Below are 19,680 nucleotides of genomic sequence, written 5' to 3' on the forward strand. Positions count from 1 at the left end.
TGGCCAGCTTTTCAGTGTTAACAAAAGAAATTGGAAAGTTAGCCTTCTCATGTCACATTTATATTTGTGAAATAAATTCATAAATAAGAAATGCATTTTTTTTTTGCCATTCATTTTGAATTACTTCGCATATTTGTAAGTGTGTCAGATGTATTTTTTAAATAAATATCACAAGTTGGATAAAACACAAGATAGATTGCATAAATAAACTGTTAGTAATGATTTAATATTTGAATTCTGCTTTCAAAAGAGAAACACATTGCTTTTTATAATGTAGTCCTCTTATTTTACATGTCATTTAATTATGCAGTGAATTTATTCTTTATATACAGTTTTTAATATCAAAACGCAAACGAATCATAATGTAAGCAATCCAAAAACGTTATATCAGTATATTAAGTATGTAACAGGATGACTTGGAGAAATCTGCAACGGATTGGAAATGGTTCTGTGCGTTGTAACTTGGAAAGCTTTTACTGCGCAATTAGAAAGATGACACTAAAAGAGAGACATAGCCATATATTCTATACATAATTTTATTTCTTGATAACTAATTCTTAGGACACATATACGTTTTTGTTGCGCATCATCATTGTGGGTGCGCTGTACACAATTTTATACAGATGATATTTTTAGAACCATGGACAATATCTAGTAGAGGTTAAGCGACATGTCATCGAGGTAAACAGAAGAAGAAAGAAAGCTAAAGTGCGTAGTTATTCGGTATGGAAGCTTACCAAGCGAAGGTTTCGGTTTAGGTTAGAAAGGTTTCAGTTCTCAACATTTTGAGTTCATATTCCGAATTAGCTATATCATCAGCGTTACGTAAACCATACGAGATGGACTGATATAAAAATCATGCAGTTAAGAAAAGTTATTACGATTTTTAGGACAGAGGGGTAATTATGGATTACTGCTAATTTAAATTATAATTTTGATTTACATATTTTTTACCTTACACACACACACACACACACACAAGTCCCACCCACTACCATAAATTACTTCACCCAAGTCTTATCGACTGATATTATTCAAAGCCCCTACTGCCACTAAGAATTTTCGGACACCCTACATTTCTGAGTCAGACACGAAGAGAACACTTTGCCAACTCCCCCACTGGAAAGAATGTAAGTTATTTAATGCCTTTTCTGGCCTTTATATCTTCATGTACATTCACTGATCTTATTTATATTATTTTCTATATTATTTTTATATTTTCTTTGATTTGTTTTTACAAAGTTTGCATTATTTATCTTTTTTTATAATCTTCTATGTTTATTTCAACTTTACTTTGAATTCGATTTCATAATGACAATTTCCAATGTCTAATTTCTAAAAATAATATAGTACTCAAATGCATAAACATGAAAGTGTCGGGGACGGTTACTCGAGTTTTATAGGATTTCTCTACAGTAATTGATTTTTACTCCAAATTGAATTGACTAAAATGCTTCATAAGAATAAGATCTTTGAGTATCAGCATTGGTTCGTAATTCCTACTATTCGCGGAAATATTTGGCCTGACTAGAATTGCCGGTTTGGCTTTAACTTATAACTCCAGTAAAGACGAAACACTTTCGTATTTACGTATTTTTATCAATTATTGTTCATTTAACGGGAGTTGGTTTGTTCCCCTTGAAAAGTCAACCAATTTCCGATCAATGACAATGATTACATGTTTTAATTTTTCCTTTTACAATTGAAATATTATTCTTCGTGATGATTTAACTCCAGTCCCCGTTAAAACATTATTAACATTTTGCTTGCAAATTACTTCAAAACATCTTTCAAAATATAACTTACCAGTATGGATGCACACTATTAAAATAATTCTACTTTAATTAAACTTAGGAGATAATATAATCAATTAATCTATACTGTTTAGGAAATAAATTATTATATACTATACATACATACATATATATATATATATATGTATAGTCACTGTTAAAAATATTAGTGTACTATAGATACTTTAGTACACTGTAGCGTGAGAATACCTTTAGTGAGCTGTATAAAAGTAACGTGGAGTTGTCTTAACAGTATATCTAATTTTAAGCAGCACAAATGTCTGCAGTTATTAGCATATGAATAACTTTTACTAAAGATTTTTATCTGTAACTGAAACATTTCTTGAAAAAAGCAATAATATTCTATCAAAGCTTTTTATAGTACATTAGAAGTATGTTTTAATTTATATATATATATATATATATATATATATATATATAATGAGAGCAATAGAATTAGAAGTAATTATGATGTAGAAATACTGATTTGCGTAGAATGTTAATCCATCATGAAAAGCAAACTTGGCAGCCTAGTCAGATTAAATGTTCATCTTTATATCAAAAAACAATTGGCGACCAGAAACAACTTGGCACACTACTTGTGCCTATTTCAAAGCGTGTACATCTTTGATAGTTTTGCAGTAAAAGCGAGCAGGTAGCAGCAATCCAGCTAGGCCGAAGTGTAGAAAACAAGTGACTTTTCTTTGTAGCTATTGTAGGTATGTGTTTGTATATATTACAGTGGAAGTGAAAAATCCAGTTAGTATTAATAACAGCCATGTGTTTAGTTAATGTGATAAATAATGTTATTTACCAGTATATATTAATAAATACCAATGTAATTTGGTCAATGGGATTTATTAAGCATAATAAACTAAAACACCAAACTGAAACATAAAGTTAAATTATTCTGCTTAGGATGAAATCTTAATTCAGAATGAGTTTTTAGTATGTTTGGATAGACAATTAATGCTGCTGTAAAATTATTATTGAATGCTTGAGTTTTAGTTCTATTTACTTCAATCAGCGTTACGTAAGAGCCATATGACATAGATTAGTATTCGAAATGACGCAGTGCAGAAAAAGATTACTATTTTTAGAATCGACAGGGGAAATACCAAATAAAAAAAAAAAAAAACTAAAAATTAAGGTGCTATTACTAATTTAAATAATAATTTATATATATATAAATTATTATTTATATATATATATATATATATACAATATATGCATATTTTATATATATATATATATATATATAATATGCATATATTGCATGTATATATATATATATGTGCATATATTGTATATATATATATATATATATATAATATATTATATGCATATGTTGTACATATATATATGTATGTATGTATGCTGATGTAAATAATTTAAACACATATATTTTAAGAACTATTACGCATATGATATAAGCATCACATTTAACAAATGCTGCATATTTTCATTACTGTCCTTTCTGAGTGCGCTGTTTATAGCAAAATATAAGTTTTCTTTTAAAATAATTATAACAAAAAAAAAAAAATAAATAAAATAAAATAAACAAAAGTACGAGGGCTGTAAATTAAGTAATGGCAACATAGGAGATGTTGATTGTTGATGTGAGCAACCGAGCGCCGTACTGCGGGGAGTACAAGTGAAACGTCATGAAATCGGTGACCTCGGAGGGGTTCCTTCAGCTTCGGAAATAAATTGAAGTCACAAGGACTCATGTCGGGTGAGTAGGGAGGGTGTTCCAGGATTTCCCACTGCCACCTTCGTAAAAGGACAGTGGCATTATTTGCGTTATGGCAACGAGCGTTGTCATGCAATACGATAGAGGGATTGTTGTACAATAAACGTGGCCGTTTGCGCCGCATAGACGGACGCAGATAGTGCTGTAGAAATCGGCAATAGTAATCTGCGTTGACAGTTTGTCCTTCAGGTACAGCATGTGTAAGAATCACACTGTCCCAGTCGTATGCCATAATCAGCATAAGCTTTCCCGAATGGGTCCCTGTCGAAATTTCTGTGGACGTGGCGAACCTTGGTGATGTCATTCATTTGATCAACGCTTTAATTCAGGTTCATAGGCTCGTGCCCATGTCTCATCAATGGCGACAATACGATGCAGAAATGCGTCTCATTTATTGCGGTACCTCTCCAAATGGGTGCCAGCCAGTGCATACCGGTGACATTTCTGTACTTCGGTTAGTCGATGTGGAACCCAGCGGAAAGCAATTTTCCTCATGTTGAGAGATTTCTTCATTATGCGCCACACCGTTTGATGATTCAGACCAACCTCTAAGGATAATTCTCGGACAGTCCATCGGCGGTCTATGGTAAGGAGACCGCTCAGGATGTCAATCTGCTCTTCAGGAATGGAGGGCCGACCTGTGCCTTGCAAATCCGACCCGAACGAAATGCTTGAACCCATCGTGCTACTTACTGTCCTATAAGGCATTTGTGCCACAGGCTACCACTAATCCTCGATAGCATTCTATTGCATTTTTGCCACGGGTGACCTCGATTTTAAGCGACGACTGCTGATCACCTTTTGAATACATGCTCTAAAACGATGGAAACGAAACTTTAACGCCGCACAACAACTACCCTTCTAAGCAGATCGACTGTTTTTTGCACTCTACACATCGACAACAGCGCCACCTCACCGCTCCCACATCCTATTTGCGCATGCCCGCCCTTCTGCGAGTTTCAAGATTAAGTTGCCACTATTTAATTTACAACCCCCGTATCTTTTCATGTTTCTAGCGAACTGAGAAAGGATTATAACGCTTTGCAGATTCTTTTCTACAGCGTTAGAATCTTTTAACAAGTTTTTAAGAATTGGATATTAAAATCTACAGAGCATTTTTCATATCAGGAAATATAAATATTTTTAAATCATAAATGTGCTTTAAGAGCAAAGATTTCTTATTAAGCTTTACTGCTCTTCAAGTAATATTAGTTTCCTTGCAGTTACTTTCCAGTCCATATTTTTACTATTGATATCTAGGATTCCTTTTATTTTGCTGGATTAACGTTTTATTTAGCATATTTCCGCTCGACTAACTTTTGATGATGCAGTTCAATGAAATTCTTGAAGTCGTGAAGTCTTGAAGTCATGCCTACCGCTGTAAGAAATTATCGCATTCCTCATGTGAGCTCTCGTGGTGTAAGTGTTTGGCACGTTGAAATAGGAAAGTGGAAGATCTGTGGTCGCCAAGTTGACTTACAAGTTTCATACTCTGAAAACCTAATCATCTTTACGAAATGAAGAGCTTCTTCTTATTAAAAGTATAACATTTTTATCAGTAAGTCGAAAATGAAGCTGTGTATATTTTTAACCGTTTATTTAAATAGTATCTTCAGTAGTTAATTAAAATAAAGCTCCAAAAATCCGAACTCAAAGTTTTTCGAATTTTAATTACTTGAGCTCTTCCTTCTTGAAAAATGCAAAATGATAACACAATAAGATGCATAGTTTTGTGAAACTTTTAGATTGTAAGATCTGTCTGTGATATTCCCCATAAACTAAATTAGATCCTACAGTGAATCGCCGAATTCTGGCATAGGCGTGAATGAATACCAGCACAAGGGAAGGGTGAAAATAACCCTTTATTTAATTCAAATAATCAACAGAAAGTCATGAACTTCGTGCTTTGCAATGGCACAGTGAACTTGCGGTGAAACTGAAATGTAGAATATAATTCAAGTCTAAAACTAAAATAAGATAATGCTGGATTAGCACGTTAAGTTACGTCTAAACTTAGGTTGACTTAAGAAAGCCTAACAGGCGTGACGATAATCCGAAATGGCTGAGAGGCTTGCTGGCGTAACAGCGAGATAGCAACGAAACGTACGCTGGCTATCGAAAACACGATCTGAATAAACTCAGAGATTCAGCCGTTTAAATACTCATTCACTTAATTTTAAATTTACATCCTGGCGAAAAAATGCGAGGGGAAGTTGAGGAGTTCAGGAAAGGTATCAAAATTAAAATAAATTTGTTATGGAAAATAAGGGAAACCCTACAAGATTTACTTAGATAAATGTGCACTAGCCAAGAGAGGAACACTTGCGTTACAAGACAGCAAAACGCATCCTCCAGAAGCACTTAAAAAGTATATTTTTGAGCAATTAATTGATACTGTTAAACCTGATCAAGCAGCAAAAACAACAGGCAAATCATGGGCTAACATTGAAGACACGTGGAAAAGGTTTTGTCAAAAACCCCGAAAAGAGGCTGTGGCAAACTTCAGACTGCAAACAAATCGCGATTGCGTAGTGGCACATTATCTTAATAAAACGGGAATTCTTCCATCTAGTATATGTCAGATTTGTTATTCGGGCATCACAAATGCAGAGCATCTTCTTATATGCCCAAAACTAGATTAAGATTTTCAGAAACGTGGTGAGATCAGTAAACTATACTGGAATGGTAGAGCTTTCATGAACTCCTTGTAAAGACTACATCTCTTATGTTTCTTTCCTTGTTGTTTAAATTTTTAACTTTTTACTTTTGTTCCCATGTTCATTTATTCTGATTCTTACTTTATAAATGTTTGCTCTTCTGTTTTTATTTATCATTGTTCATGTGTAATACTTGAGCTGTTTTATATGTTTGAGTTGATAATTTCAACATAGCCATGTGTAACAACAAATGTGTATTATGTATAGATTGCCTTACAATATTCCGAAATATGTAATTTATCATCTTTTATGAAATAACCGTTACACACAACAAAATATATATATTCATCGTTTAATGTTGTCGAAGAATGTATTTTATTTTACAAAAATGGAAGCACTTAATTTCAATAAATATATTAGCTTTTTAAAATAAAGTATGATATAGCATGAAAATTAATCTCTTTCATTTATTTAACAGTAAATTTATGAATTTGGCTTACAAAAAAAAAAAAAAAAAAAAAAAAAACTATCTTATTGCTTGTATTTTTCGAATAGTTCGCAATCGTCCCAGTAAATGCAAATAATCTCTATGTCTTAGGTTAGGTTATTTAATTTACGGCAAAGCTTATAGAAATAAACTAAATAAAACTAAATAAACTAAATAAAAGCTTATAGAAATAAAATGAGCTTAAACAGACAGCTGTCGGGAGCTTTGCTATATAGTATATCAAAGTGAATAGCTTTAGAGGTTAATGTACTGTTATAATATTTGAGCATATAATTGATTCTGAATACATAATATTGCATTTTCTTGAAAAAAGTGGTTAGGTTAGGTTAGGTTATTTAATTACGGCAAAGCCTCGAGGATTATCTGCTTAAGGGGAGGGATGCCTTCGTGGAGGACTTTCTAAGGGAAACTGGCTCGTATACACGTTACACATAGGGAAAACCACGAAAACACCCATGCAGCCTGCCCGTTCGCAGGATTCGAACCTCGGACCGAACTACCAGTGTTCAGCGACTTTACCGTTCGGCCGCTGGTGGGCAATTTCTATATCTGAAGTTAATTACAGAGTCAGATAAGCTTTAAATAAATATAAGCCTTTTTATTTAAACAGAACTAATTGAATTGAGCATAAATGCACGATACTGTGCTGACAAATTCAACTACTGCTCTTAATTAAACTAAATAACAGCAAAAAATCAGCTTTAAACGTAAACTATACAAATTAGATCTTAACGTAACCTGGCTCAGTAACTCTGTCGCTATAACAAATTCAAATGTCTGCAGCGGTAACGCAGTGCCGAATAATTACAAATTATCTGAGTCGGCAGGAACAAACCCAAGCGTGCACGCGCAGAAATGCTATTTAACTCATTTGCATTCCAGTAAGAAAATGGAAAAAATAAGTTATAGTAAAGACTGAAATTATAAATACCTGATCAATTTAAATAATTACAACCATACAACTTTAGGTCGAAAAGAACTTTAGATCGAAAAGCTTTTAGTAACATCGAAAACTTATGATATTTCTCGCGAAACTTATGATATTCCTCCTTATGATTCGCGAAAGTTCCTCGTAGCAATACGCATGCTTTATTAAGGATTCATTTTTAAGATATTTTGCTGTATATTGAACAAAATCATTTCACACTGCGATGTGCTTGAAATATGACATTTAAATGATTATGCTTACCGTAATGAGAAACATATTCGATGCAAATAATTTTCATTTCAATATCTCTTTCAGTTTTCTGGAAGTTTCATGAATACTTTCAAAATGGTTATAATAGTTTTGAAAGTGTAACTTTAATAATAAAATAAGTAATTTAGTTTATATCTTGATATTAATACGACGTTATTTAATATTTGATATAATAATGAACTATATAATGAATTAGAAAATATGACCATTAAAAGGCAGTTACTATTTCCAAATTTAATAAAGTAAAATCTAAAAACTAATCAAAGTGTAATTATCTCACTGAACCGAAGAGTATTACTTTCTAATACCTAAATATTTTTAGATTTAATGGATAACTTTAACTAAGCTCTAAATTTTGACTGACATTCTGATGCAGAATTTTGTCTTTTAGATATATGGACAAACTAGTAAGCAGACTTCGGATAGTTTCTATTCGTATGTTTGGGCTATTAGTGCTTACGACCTAATCTCTGGGCTGGATTGGTTGTTTCTTCTTAATCTGTTACTGCTTTTATGACCTAATTTCTGGCTTAGATTTGATTATTTCTGCTTGATTTAGTATGATGCATAGATTTAGTATCATGCTAATTTCTGGTCTGAATTTCACTGTTAGTATTTCATAATTACAAGTTTTTGTCTTGTTACACCTTAAATAAGCGTTTGCCATTTAAATGTGCTACATGATAATCATAAATGCGTCTTACCTCTGATCTTGAATTATGATTATTTTTCAAATACTTGAAGCAAAAATAGACCTGAATAGAAACAAACCAAAAATAGATCATTTATGATCATATACTGGTAAACTGATCTTTGTCGTAGTCAGATTTTCGTTACGTTTATGAATTTCATTCTTCTTCTTCTTTTTTATTAAACTTTAAAAGGAAAAGTAGCTGTGCGAATTTCAAGGTTACAAGATTATGAAGACATGTGCTTTCCACTTTTTTCAGGAGTCCACCAGCGGCCGAGCGGTAAAGTTTCTGAACACTGGTAGTTCGGTCCGAGGTTCGGATCCCGCGAACGGGCTGGCTGCATGGGCGGTTTCGTGGTTTTTCCCATGTGTAACGTATAGACGAGCCAGTTTCCCTTAGAAAGTCCTCCACGAAGGCACCCCTCCCCTTAAGCAGATAATCCTCGAGGCTTTGCCGTAATTAAATAACCTAACCTAACCTAACCACTTTTTTCAAGAAAATGCAATATTATGTATTCAGAATCAAATATATGCTCAAATATTATAACAGTACATTAACCTCTAAAGCTATTCACTTTGATATACTATATAGCAAAGCTCCCGACAGCTGTCTGTTTAAGCTCATTTCATTTCTATAAGCTTTTATTTAGTTTAATCACGGTGTTTGTCGCTGTTTTCAAAAGATTTACACCGATTTTTAAGCCACTTCCTGATAAGTTACAGAGTTTCCGTCTTGTACACACACTGTTTGTGGATAAAAGTAAAATGTGTGAAGCAATGTTTTCAAATTTCATTTTAGATGTTTTTAAATTTCAAGCCGAAACTATTTTTTTAAGTATCTTCCTTTAACGAACAAAGGAAAAATCTCACAAATTCAATACCTGTACTACTGCATAGAATGAAAAAAAAAAAGTTTTAAATTAAATTTGTGTGAAACTACTAATTATTTAGCAAAGCTACTAATAATTTAGCAAATGTTTGAATATCTTTCGACTTTTCCACTCTTTGATACACATGATTTAAAAATTTTTTAATCTAAAAATGTACAGGTTACAAAATTTGAAATTTTGGCAGATTTAAAAGCAAACTCTCCGTTCTCCTTTAAACAACAATGGTAAAAAGACATTAATTGAGCTATCTTCTGTAATTCCTAAAGTATATGCTGTAACATATATAACATATTGTTACGAAATGTACAGGAGCGATGAGATGGCTTCCCCGCAAAGCAGTTTTAGGGTTGCCATAAATGGGAAAAGAAGGCAGGGCTGCCACATTTGGGGAGAAATCCCCCATTTAGCGACAAAACTGGCGATATACCATGGACGGATGGAGAAACTTCTGGAACGAATTTATACCGGTTTAGCCCAGAATGTTATAGAACACAAGCCGAAAGCTATATAAACCCTACTGGTCCGCAATCAGTTAGTATGCCTCGTCTAGCGAGCTGATAGTCAGTCATTGAGCGAGTGTTTCGAAGTCTAGCTCCGAGTTGGTCTTCGAGTGCATCGAGAGAGTCTTTTAGTGCATCGCGAATCAGTGTATCGTCGAGTTCTGTCTTAGAATGTCTGAGTCGAGAGCTATACTCTTGTGTGTCGTCGAGAGCATCGCATGGAGAGCTCCGAGAACGACCATGCAGAGTTGGGAGCTGTAATCGGGTGCTTTGCAGTGAAGCTGTCTCCACCGTTATTGCCTGACAGTGTGAAGGCTGTGTCGCTGAATGTGTCAAAGTGTTTATAACAGTTCGACGATTGTAAACGAGATTTTGGAGCTATCTGATTAATATTGGTAAATAAAGTGTGTTTCGATACTTCAGCAAGTGTCGTCGTTATTCACTTCAAATCTACAAACCCCGAACGAACGTGAAGAAAGAAAATAACGTAACAACTGGTGTCAGGAGTGGGGTTTGAGGGTGAATTTCAGCGACAAGAGCGATAGAGGAACAATTAAGACAGCTAATGGTTGCCTTTGTTGCATTCCAAGAAAAGATGGAATCCGGACAGGAAGAAATGAATGTCGGACAGGAGGAGATAAAAGCTGAGATCAAGAGCGAAATAAAAGCCATTCAAGAAAAGGTGGAAGAGAAATTCGAACAGATGGAAGTAGAACAAGAAAAGATTAAAAGTGAGATCGTGGAGCTTAGGGAGGATACCTGAGCAAAAATAGCAGGTGTGGAAGAACGACTTGAAGAAAAATTGAGAAAATTCCGGAAAGAAGTAGATGTTTCGAAAGAAAACCGGACTGAGCCCAAGAATGAAGCTGAAGATTTCAAGCTTCCCTCAGTGTACTCTCATTTGATAACAAACCAAGCACATACGATGGAAAATCATCATGGAGTGTATATAGGACCCAGTTTTCAATCGTGGTGGAAAATAACAAGTGGGACTCCCACATGATCTTCAATGAGCGGCGGAGATAACGGACTGTTCGTCGAAGGATACGTGAATAAGCATCCTTGAAAAATGATCATAGATGCGGGAGCAAATGTAACCATCGTAAGAACAGATGTAGTTCGAAAATTGAGCGAAACGTTGCGCTAGACTCCGCCCTGTGTGACTTTACAAACAGTGACAGGTGATAAGATTCCCATTGAAGGTAAAATTAACATCATCATTACCTTCGGAAATGAGACCTACAAGCACTTAGCTTTCGTCGCTAACATCGCGGACGAATTAATACTCGGACTGGACTTTTTGCGGAAGTTCGACTTTACGTTGGACTTTAAACGTAACGAAATGCGCTCTGCAAAAGAAGGTAATAACTGTGTTTGAAAAGAAGAGTGGCATTCCCTAAGCTCACCAAGTAACAACAAAAACAGATGTCACCATCCCTCCGATGACAGAATTATTAATAGCCAGCTCCATAGAAAAGAATAGTATCAGATTTGGACTAATTGAATACTTTGAAAATAGCCCAAGATAGGTATTAGTGGCCTCCTCATTAGGGATTTCATCTCTCTTTCCAGGATTGACGATACTCTAGACACCTTATCAGGACACAAGTGGTTTTCCACTCTGGACCTCAAGAGTGGATACTGGCAAGTGGGAATTCATCCCGATGATAGAGAGAAAACTGCGTTCACTACCGGTCAAGGACTCTGGCAGTTTAAAGTTATGCCTTTTTGGACTCTGTAACACCCCTGCAACATTTGAACGCCTGATGGAAACAGTGCTTCGTGGTCTATCTTACGAATCCTGTCTGGCCTTCCTAGACGACATCATTATAGTGAGCCGTACGTTCGAGGAACATCTAGAAAATATCAGGAAGGTGTTCCAGAAATTGTGAGATGCCAACCTTAAACTGAGTCCTTCGAAATGCAAGTTGTTCCGCAGTGAAGTTACCTATCTCGGGCACGTCATCTCTGCCGAAGGTGTTCGCACAGATCCAGAAAAGGTGTCGGCATTTCAGGACTGGGAACGTCCTGTAGATATTCATCAATTACGGAGCTTCCTGGGACTCTGTACGTATTACAGAAGATTCGTGAAGGGGTTCTCCAACATCGCAACGCCTCTGCATAAATTCTCAGAAAGTAAACAAAAATTCGTGTGGACTGAGGAGTGCGAGAAGTCCTTTAATCAGTTCAAGACGGCATTAAAATCTACGCCCGTGCTCGCATATCCCCAGACAGACAAAGAATTTATATTGGACACAAATGCAAGCAACGAAAGTGTGGGAGCTGTCCTTTCTCAAATGATTAATGGTCAAGAGCGAGTAATAGCCTATTGGAGTAAATGGCTTGTCCAAACCGGAAAAGAATTATTGCGTCACCCGTAAAGAATTGCTTGCTTTCGTAAAGGCCATAGAACATTTCCATCATTATCTCTATGGCAGAAAATTCTTATTGCGGACTGACCATGCTTCTCTAATCTGGCTACTGAATTTCAAAAATCCCGAAGGAAAAATAGCCAGATGGATTCAAAGACTTCAGGAATATGACTTTGAGATAAAACATCGTAAAGGCTCCTCTCACGGAAATGCGGATGATTTATCCAGGAAGCCTTGTCCTGCATACTGCAGCCATTGTTAAAGAGCCGAGGCTAAGTACGGGTTGGTGAATCCGAGTATCCGGCGAGTAACATCTTCAACCTCACCTGATCCAGATCTGTGGAGTAATGAAAAAGTTAGAGAAGACCAATCAGCAGATCCTGACATTAGGCCAATAATAGAACTGAAGAAATCATCCAGTACAAACCGAAGTGGCAAGACATTTCCATTTTCAGCCCTGCAACTAAAAGGTACTGGGCTCTCTGGGATTCACTCCTCTTCCGAAATGGAGTCTTACATCGACTATGGGAAAGCGGCGATGGATCTAATAAGAGATGGCAGCTGCTTCTTCCTCGAAACCGAATACCTGATGTTCTGAAGGAAATACACAGCAGCTCAACAGGAGGGCATTTCGGCTATATGAAGACACTAAACAAGGTCCGAGAGCGCTTCTTCTGGAGTTCGGAGAGAAACGATGTTGAGAAGTAGTGCCGATCTTGTGATGCTTGCGCAGCCAGGAAAGGACCGAAGGGACGTAGACGAGGCAGGCTGCAGCGATACAATGTAGGAGCGCCTTTCGAGCGAATAGCCCTCCACATACTTGGAACTTTTCCTCGGACCACGGATGGCAACAAATACATCCGCGTTGTCATGGATTACTTTATGAAGTGGCCCGAAGCTTATCCAGTTTTCTGATCAAGAGGCTGTCACGAGAGCTGAAGTTCTGTTACAGAATTGGGTGTCGAGATTTGGAACGCCCCCTCCAGATTCTTTCCGACCAAGGCAGGAACTTCACTTCCGCTGAGTTCCAGGGACTCAGCGACTTAAATGTTGTTAAATCTGTTAAATGTTCATCTAAAGTGGCTTTCTCCTGCTAGAAGGCGCCAGAGGTTCCATTAGTAAGAAAAATTAAAACCCTTTTTTTTTTTTTTTTTTTAATTCTTTTTTGTAAACAGTAGATAGTTCGGTTTCGAATCCGTGTGATGGGTGGATAAATTGTTTCGTACAGCCATAAGAGAAAAAGAGAGGTTGTACAAGAAAATGTATTTAAATATTAATTTCTTCCTTTTGAATGTTTTATGTAAATAAAATGTGATGTCAAGAAATTCAATTGTGGTTTTTCTGTAAAGAAGATTGCCAGCTGAAACATCACGTCAGATTCAACAACGCATCAGAACAGGTAAATGCATTTTGTTCTTGTTTTTTAAATCAGGAATATAAATAGAACCTGCATATGTCAGTGGATTCTGACAACTTCGATCAACAGTAGTTGATTAATTATGTAATATAATAAAGTTTTGGCGTCCGCCATCAGCATGTGTTGTCCTAAAGAAGAATAGTTATTTATGCTTTCGAAAACAGGAGTACCTGAAATATGTTTATTTTCTGAAGATGCATTTTGTTGAATGAAAGCATGTTTAAGTTGAATAGAAATAGATATTTAGTATTTTCAGCTTAAAATATTTATTATAAGTTTTATGTTTTTTAATAAAAACGTAAAACAAATTTATGTGTAAGATGCCAATAAAGGATTGAGGAAATAAGATTACGTTAATAGGATTACTTTAAAAGTTAAGATAAAATATTTGAGTGGAGTTTAAAGTAAAAATAAATGTTGATATGATAAAGAAAAAACGTGCAACGGCACGCAGTGCTTTCATTAGAACGGTTAAGGTTCTAAAGAACGAAATTAGTAAAAATGCTCAAGCAGATAAAGCTGTATTAAAAGATAAAATTGTGAAGTTACAAACGATAACTGCTGAGTTAAAATCTTATGATTCAGAGGTACTAGACTTCTTAATTAAGGGCAGTGCCACTGAAGATGATTTAGAAATCGAAGTTATAAGCTGTGAGGAATATTCTGATGAATTCATCACAATTGAAAGAAAAGTTAGTGAATTACTAAATGTAAACAAAGTTCCAAATGACGCAGTTTTTAGTAATTCTGATGTCAGTAGTAACTATAAAGTCAAACGGTATAAATTACCTAAATTGAATATAAAACATTTTGATTCTCAGTTAATTAATTATTTGCCATTTTGGACACAGTTTAAGAAGATATATGAAGTTAAAGAATTAGATGATTGTGATAAGTTCCAATATTTGCTACAAGCTGTAGAACCTGGAACTCGTGCTAGGCATTTATTAGAAAGTTACCCGATAACTTCAGAAAATTATTCGAAAGCTTTGCGAGCTTTTCAAGGGCGTTATGGGTACAAAGATATTCTTATCGATGTTTATGTCAGGGAATTTTTTAAATTAATTACAGCGAATGTTCAAGCTAGGGGTAAAGACAAATTATCATTGTGTGACTTATTTACTAAGGTAGAAGCACATTTAAGGTCTTTAGAATCCATGGGGCTTGATATAGAAAGTAATTCAGCCTGGTTATACCTCACGATAGAATCCTGCTTACCTTATGATATTTTACGAGCATGGCAGAGATGCAATATTAGGGGAAAGGAAGATTCTGATAGTGAAGTGAGTTTTCCGAAGTCGAGTTTAACGTTGTTAATGAACGTTTTGAAGAGGGAGGTAGCGGGTGAAGAAAGATTACAGTTAGCCAGGGCAGGCTTTGAAAGTATTATCCCAAAAGAGAGAGTAAAAGAGAAAATACTGAAAAGGGATAACAAGTACCCTACTGCAGCTGGTTTATTCTCTGTTAAAGAAATGTCATGTTTGTTCTGTGGTAAGTCGCATGAAAGTAAGGACTGCCTAGTCGCCCGATTGTTCTCTCTAGAAGAAAAAATAAAGAAAGTCAGGGAAAAGAACTGTTGTCTGAAATGTTTATGCTTTGGCCACCGTGCCAAAATGTGTTAAGTTCTTGTACGCTGTCATGTCTGCTCAAAACCTCATACAGAGCTTTTCTGTCCTGAGATAGGTAAAACGAAAGAAATTAGTGATAAAAGAAAACCCCTAGCGAATATCCAGAACACACTTGCAAATCAGCAGTGTTCAAGAGAAGTAGCTCTCATGACACTATAAATACTAATTAAGGGTAATAAGAAAATTAAGAAGGTTAGGACACTATTGGACAGTGGGTCCCAGAGGAGTTATATTTTAAAAAGCACCGTGAAAGAACTTGGTCTTAAGCCTCTCGCTACAGCAACTATTACCCACACGGTATTTGGAGGTGCAGAGATAGAAGCTAAACCTCATAGTAAATATAAAATTAAGTTAAGTGCACCGAGTAATGGTCACAAATCAGTTCTCACAACCGAATTCCTTGACCAAGAAAAGATATGGGGGAACAGCATCCATAGGTATTTCTCAAAAAGTTCTAAATCAGCGGTTCTCACCCTTTTGACTTACGCGTATCATCTAAACAAAAATTGAAAATCTTTAGTACCACCACTACACTTTACAATGATTATTTTTAATTTTCTCAAGAGAAATATTTAAAAAATATATATATATTGCCATTTTCATAACCTACTGGATATTTGTTTTAAATATGCACATATAAAAATATTAGATTAAAAATTGGTCGCATTAAAATTATCAAAATTTAAGTTATAATGCAAATGTACCTCGATATACGAGTGTCCTAATAAACGAGTGTGTAGAGATACGAGCCACCGAGCGAGCGATATTTTGCTTTGAGATGAGAGCAAGATTCGAGATACGAGGAATCGCACACTACACCCCTGCACACGACCGCAATATGCGCGCATGTTGGTGTACTGTGCAGCGTCTAACAGTTTCTTCCACCTCATCAAAACGTTTTCCGAACTGATAGTAGCCAAAGGATACATCCCCCAGCAAGTCTTCAACTGTGACGAGACAGAGCTTTTCTGGTAAAGGATGCAAAATAGGACTTACATAACGGCAGAGTAGAAGACGATGCCAGGTCGCAAACCCATGAAGGATAGATTAACTCTACCACTTTGCGCCAATGCGAGTGACGACTGCAAAATCAAGCCTCTGCTAGTATACCATTCGGAAAATCCCAGAGCCTTTAAGTCACATCAGATTTTAAAAGAGAAACTGCTATTTATGTGGAGGGCAAATCCGAAGGCATGGGTCACGAGGAAATTCTTCGTGGAGTGGATAAACCTGGTGTTTTGCCCTTCTGTTAAAATATATCTACAGGAAAACATCCCACCCATGCAAGCCTTTCTCGTCCTCGACAATGCCCCTGCTGACCCACTAAACCTCGAAGATGATTTACTCGAAGAGTTCAAGTTTATAAAGGTTCTCTACCTACCACCCAACACCACTCCTATCCTGCAGCCCATGGATTAGCAGGTGATTTCTAATTTTAAAACTTGTACACCAAGCACATTTTTCGGCGTTGTTTTGAGGTGACGAAGAACACAAACCTTACCCTTCGAGAGTTCTGGAAGGACCACTTTAACATCGTGATATGCCTAAGAATTATTGATGAGGCCTGGCTGGGTGTTACAACGAGGACCTTAACCTCTGCATGGAAGAAGCTGTGACCTGAGGCTGTAGCTGAAAGGGCCTTCGATCGAAGGATTGGAAACCTAAGTGTCAGTAGTAGAGGAGATTGTTTGAGGAGATTGTTTCTCTGGGAAAATCCAGTGGATGAGAGAGACGTGAACGAACTCGTCGAGGAACAGTCTCAGGAGCTGACAACCGAGGAGTTACTCGATCTACATTCGCAGCAGCATATGGTGGTTCAACGAAAAATTAGTTTTGAAGATGAGCGAGAGATGGAGGAGGTTATCCTACAAGAGATATAAAGGAGATCTTGGGAATGTGGGAGAAAGTTGTAGAGTGCGAGGATAAAAATCGCCCCGAAAAAGTTGCAACTGGTCGTGCATAGAAGTTGTTCAACGAAACTTCACTAACTCATTTCCGCAATATCCTGAAAGGGAGGAAGAAAGAAACCTCCTTGGACAACGATCTGCAAGTGAAAATGAGCAAAGCGCAACAAAAATGCGAAGACCAGTGACGAAAATTAAGCGTTTCCGTAAGCACTTCACTTTTTCTTTTAATTATGTTTTTATAGAATGTGTATTTGTTATTCATAAATAAATGTTTCTTCTTCTAAATACATTTTGTTTATTCAAAAACACTTAAAAAAACAACTGAGGCGGTGTTTTAAGAGCTGGAACGGATTAATGGCATTTCAATTAATTTCAATGGGGAAAATTGCTTTGAGATACGAGCAATTTGACATACGAGCAAGGTTACGGAACGAATTAAACTCGTATGCCGAGGTACCACTGTACTTTAATTCTAAAATTTAGGGTGAAAATTGGACCTCTTTAGGAGAGATCAGTTTTTCATGTCTGGTCTAATTTCACTTAGTTTTTACCATAAATTAGAATCCACTTATAATTTTGCTCTATTTTTATTTTTCAAATCTACTATGGATGAAAATCCTCGTTCGCACAAATAGGTCGTGCAAAAGGCAATAAAAATTCAATAGCTTTATTTGCAATACCTCTATATTCTTTTTCTCGTTTCAGTCAAAAGTTAACAAATGTGTTATTTTTGAAATCTTCAGTTAGAGTTCAAGCATGGGAAATTTATATCATTTGTTCTTTTCCTTCACGAGATTTTTGAATTTAATAGTTAAAAATACGTTGTTCCTTTGCGTACCACCTATTTTTTTTCGCACCACCAGTGGTATGCTTACCACCGGTTGAGAATCGCTGCTCTAAATGAAACTATCGATTGATTAGTATTTTAATCATTCGCAATGAAACGTAACGTCTTCATTTGAACTTTTTCCATTTCATGAGTTCAGACACATTTTCCAAAGTATTTGATTTCATAGGTGAGTTTTCTTAATTTTACTGCAATACGTTAATTTCTGAAAAATGTCATATTCTAAATGGTCCTTTAAAATTTTAACATACAAAAATATACCTGGTTTAAGGATTTGAAATTTCCAAATGTTACAAAACAAACTCTTCCTCCTCTTCCAAAACAATAAGAGGAAAAAAGTATTGATTAAACGACTTGCTAGAGTTAAAAACGAAAAACTAGCTGCCTTTCTTATAAGCTTTGATTTAAGTCTCACAGAATATTTATCACTACTCTATGGCAATCAAATAGATTAAAACTCGATTGCAATTCAATGTGGTGAAACAAATTTTTCAAACTTTGATTTAGATTTTATTTTTAATTTAATAATGAAGCAATTTTTTGCATGTATCCTCAATTAACACACAAAACCTCAATTAACACACAAACTAAAAATCTCAAAATTTTACTTTTGCATCATCCCGGGGGGCGGAAAAAATCTTTTAATGCAGTTTATAAGATATTTCAACGTCATTTCACGTTGGTTGGCAAATTTACTCGATATTTTCGATCATTTGATGTAACAGAACTGCTGAAAATAAAAGAGGCATTAATCATTGTCCAGAAAATTACTTTTAAATTGAATAATTTAATTGGTAACGTGCATTGAAACTAAAACGATGGAAAATAATAAAAATAAAAAATTTTTTTAAATATTTATAAGGAAAATATTTTTATGAAATAAACCTTTGTTTAAAATTCATAAAATAATTAATGAACTAAAGAAGAAAAATAATGTATAGTTGTAATTTAATCTGAATAAGAGATTCAATAATTCTCTTTGCAATATTTGTATAGAATTTCGTATAACGAACAATAAAAGAGTGGGCGCCTAAAAAACAACTCTATTAATATGGCTAAATAAAATATGTTAATCAAAATGCATTGTAAAAGCTGTAAATCATTATCTTTATAAATCTGTCAAAGGCGTCCCATTTTTTTATTTTCCTTGATGAAAAATTGTATGTAGGTCTGAAGACAATTATTTATTCTCGTATTCCCATTAAACTATATGCTATTCTTTTCTCTCTCTTGTTCATTACGTATTTTAGGAGCTTTACATAAAATCTTTTATAATTATTATTTTTTAACTGAGGATATTTTAGGGAAGGGAAATATCAGTTATTATATTATTCTTTCTATTTATTTTCGACAAAAAAATAACAACATGATTAATTCTTTCTGTTCTGAAACCCATCTGGAGGTTTTCGAATAAAACCGCTGTTATAAAGATTTTCTTTACTGTAACATTCGATACTTTAAATCAAAATGAACATTTTTAATTACTTCACGTTTGGACTTAAAACATGTCAATTAAAAT

General features: G+C 35.1%; 1 protein-coding gene across 1 annotated transcript in view; it reads right to left on the reverse strand.

Moving 5' to 3' along the window:
• Positions 1-19,680, reverse strand: part of LOC118183124 (uncharacterized) — a 356,054-nt gene that overhangs the window by 17,420 nt on the left and 318,954 nt on the right. The window lies entirely within an intron of this gene.

Source organism: Stegodyphus dumicola, chromosome 1, assembly GCF_044657685.1.
Source record: "Stegodyphus dumicola isolate Sdum_Otavi_A_Nest chromosome 1, ASM4465768v1".
NCBI classification, from domain to species: Eukaryota; Metazoa; Arthropoda; class Arachnida; order Araneae; family Eresidae; genus Stegodyphus; species Stegodyphus dumicola.